At 31.1% G+C, this 4,034-nt stretch overlaps 1 non-coding gene across 1 annotated transcript; it reads left to right on the top strand.

The window, feature by feature from the left end:
* Positions 1–3,625: 3,625 nt before the first annotated feature.
* Positions 3,626–3,698, top strand: TRNAR-CCU. Its single transcript has one exon. It is a non-coding gene; the product is annotated as a tRNA-Arg (tRNA).
* The last annotated feature ends 336 nt before the right edge of the window (positions 3,699–4,034 follow it).

Below are 4,034 nucleotides of genomic sequence, written 5' to 3'. Positions count from 1 at the left end.
CAATGTGCAACAGATTCGTTCAAGTGATAATATGGCTGATTTGTTCACCAAATCTCTACCGACGTCAACCTTCAAGAAGTTAGCGTACAAGATTGGGATGCGAAGACTCAAAGATGTGAATTGATGCTCTCATCACGGGGTATGAATACGCGTTTTACTCTTTTTTCCTTATAAGGTTTTGTCCCATTAGGTTTTCCTTGCAAGGTCTTTAACGAGGCAACCAAAAAGCGTATTTTTAAACATGTGTACTTTTTTTCCTTCTCTAGAATTTTTTTTATTGGGTTTTAATTTAGTTAAGGTTTTAACAAGGCACATTATATGTTGAATAGACATTCAAGAAGGAGTGTTATAAATAGAATTTTATTTAAGGTGAATGTCTATATTTTAGATAGATTCTACTGTTTGTTAATTTGTGGCCAGTCACTTTTTCCCTATAAATAGAGGGATTCTATTCTATTATAATTCATCCCAAATCAATAAGAATTTTCTTTCTCTTTCTTTGCAATATTCTTCTTTATTGTTCCATTACATACTCAAATTTCCAAAATCATGGTTAAAGTTGATAAGTTAGAACAGATTTCTAACTTTTGGTAAGTAGAGTTCCGCTTGAAGAATCAACTCATTTAATGTGTAATTTTCATGAAATGTATAACATATATTATTCTATTAACCAAATTGCATGGCAATTAATTTCTTGCACAAATTCAGAGAAAAAATGAATCCTTGTAATCTATTCTCTTATTATGGTCATACAAGGAAAGTAATTAATTACCTAATCATATATAAATAAGAGTCATTATGAACTGAATAGAAATATCAGTACAAAATTAGCAGCGAGAATAAGAGCGAGAGGAATTTTGTTGTTTTAGAAAAATGGAAATGAAGAAAAATGATGCTTTCTTTACCATGATAATAGCATTTGTGATGATCTTAATGTTCTCTACTTTTAAATCAATAACTGGTGCTAATAATGATGATTGTTTCAAAAATTGTATGAAGAAATGTCCAGCAGAAGATTATCAGTGTTATGATCGTTGTGGATGGGATTGTCCACACAATGCTACTATTTCGTCTCATTATTGCAATCTTGGATGCTCATATCACCATTGCGCACAATTGTCTAAAGGTTTGCATCTATATTTTATACACAAATTTATTAATTATATTTTAAAATATATACAAGAAGCATTAATCTAAATAGCCGTCCATCCAACTGCTTAAAGTAAATATAAGTGATGGATGTATAATATGCGTATACTTCATATAATTTGTGTAGAACTGTATATAATCAGTGTATAATTTATGTATACCGGCTACGAAAAATAAACAGTAAATTTGGCCGGCTATTTATTAAAGATCCCTGTATAAAAGTAGGGATATAGGCATATTAATAGAACCAAAAAAGCATACTTTGATTTGATAGGATATATTTACATAGGTTATATAGTCAGTGACTACACAGTGTCATGTTTTAGATTTTATGTAGACAACATCTAAGTTAAGTGTTGAAAAATATCTAGCTGTTGAAAAAATTATTTTTCTCCATTTTTCATATATTGTCTATTATGTTTAGTACAAATAGAGATTCAATTAACTTTTTTAAAGTTTAGAAATAATTGTTTATATGTATCTAATATTGATACTTATTAATTGAATTTTATTGTCACAGATGGAAAAGAATGGCAAGCTTGTACAAACAATTGTGCCACCAATATTTGCAATATCAAAGCCAAGTGATTTTTCTTATTATAAGCTCACAAGGCAAATTAATATTTGATGCAAATCAAAATGTTTTCTGTATTATCATTGAATAAGAGTTCTGTTAATTGCTAAAGCTTTTGTTCTTAGTCTTATTCTTTTCCCTTTTTTTTTCTTAGTCTAATTCTCTTTTTATTTTTTTCATGGAGAGATCGTGTAAAGTGAGCTAACCTTCACATATAGTAATAGCATACGTTAGCAATTTTTCAGACCTATAATTGAAAATAGTCATTGTCACGAAATGTCAAATTTTACAAGTAAAACTCCATGACAATGTGCAAGAAATTTACCGGAGAAATTAAAACTCCATAACCATGACAATGTTGCAATTACAGGAGTTGAAAGTAGCTATTTGCGAATTTGATCTCTTTTACATGATCATTATTAAAGAAAAGGAAAAATAATATTCTATAGCCGCTTTCAAAATAATAACAAAAAAAAAAATTATTTTATTATGTTATATACAAAAAATATACAAATTTTATACACTTTTACGGCTATCAAATATAAATATTTCAGTCAAGGACTAAACGTGATATCTGCCCTAAAGAAAAGGCATATGGGCCGTTAATTAACATTCAAGCCCAGTTACTACTTTGGTTCATAACGTAAGGTATACCTTGGGCCTAAAGATATGAGGATAACATGAACAATTGAGGTCCTCTTATCTCTTCCTTTTCCGAGCTCTGGTTATGGAAGAAGGAACCGAGAAGAAGGTATCAGCAACAACTGATTTTATTACGGGGAGAAATAGCCTGATTTATAATTACTAATCGGAAATTAGTCATAGTTTTAATGGTAACCGAAATTTAGCTACTTTTTATATGAAAATATAATTTCTGGCATAATATATTGGAGTTCGAATATTTTACATATGAAATTCTAACATAATATGCTGGAGTCCAACATAATATGTTAAAAATTTATATCCAGTAGTTCCACAACTTAGCATTGGAACTTTTTGTGTTACAGCTGGGGTACTAATGTCCTGTTTTATCTCCGCCTTAAATAATGACTACTTTTCAATAACTTTATAAATACTGACTATTTTTCAATAGCTACCCGTAAAAATTGCTATGGCATTCTGACTAACAATTGAGTTAACCAATAGATGAATTATATCACTAATAATAAAACTTCTCTAAATTAATTTCCTTCTATCAAGCGCAAATAGCACGGTATAGCCAGTTTTCGGACTGGTCAATCAAAAATAGCCAGCGTTTACCAAGTCAATGAAAAATAGCGACCGTTTTGCTGCAATAGAGACCGGTCCAGCATAATATACTGGAGTTCGGTGCACTTGTGTATGAACTCCAGCATATTATGCTGAACCGGTATACTTTGCTGGCTCCAGTATAATATACTGGAGGCTGGAGCACTGGTGCTCCAAACTCCAGTATATTATACTGGACCATTATACTTGTTGGAACTCCAGTATATTATGCTGGAGTTCTAGTGTACTTATGCTAGAACTCCATCATATTATGCTGGAGTTCCAGCATACTATCCTAGAACTCCAGTATAATATGCTGGAGTTCAAGTATACTTATGCTGGAACTCCAGCATAATATACTGGAGTATTTTCCGGGTTTTGAACAGTGTTTTCGCTCAGATTTATCTTTACATAAAAAGTGGCTAAATTTCGATTACTTTTAAAATTAAGCTATTTTTGAACGACCAGTTGTAAATCTGGCTATTTTTAAAAATCACCCAAGTAAAAAATCCTTTATTTATCCAATTATGAGAAAACTACCCCCTATAGCCCCTCAAAATTTTAATAGCCCATGTTTTGTCCTACTTACAAAAAATGGCCCTTCGGCCCAAACGTATTGCATATAGTAGCCGAAAGGAATAAGCATGACAACAAGCGCCTGTAGCTTAGTGGATAGAGCGCCTGTTTCCTAAGCTGAAGGTCGTAGGTTCGACCACTACCTGGCGCGATAGAGCAACCCTTTTTTGCCTTTTTAAATGTACTTCTGGATCTGATAAGTATTAGCTAACAATTGAATGAAATATGTAATGCAGGTCATATACGAAATGTCTATTTTTTGTATAATAACAGTCTATTTTTGTATATGTTTTGCATAGTGACAGTCTGTTTTGTATATCTTTGTATAGTAACAGTCTATTTGTATAGTGACAGTCTATTTTGTATATTTTTTGTATAGTAACAGTCTATTTTGTATAGTAACAGTCTATTTTGTATATTTTTTGTATAGTAACAGTCTATTTTGTATAGTGACAGTCTATTTTGTATATTTTTTGTATAGTGACAG

This window comes from Nicotiana attenuata, unplaced genomic scaffold (assembly GCF_001879085.1).
Source record: "Nicotiana attenuata strain UT unplaced genomic scaffold, NIATTr2, whole genome shotgun sequence".
Lineage (NCBI taxonomy): Eukaryota > Viridiplantae > Streptophyta > Magnoliopsida > Solanales > Solanaceae > Nicotiana > Nicotiana attenuata.
This window is presented reverse-complemented; position numbering and strand designations above follow the sequence as displayed.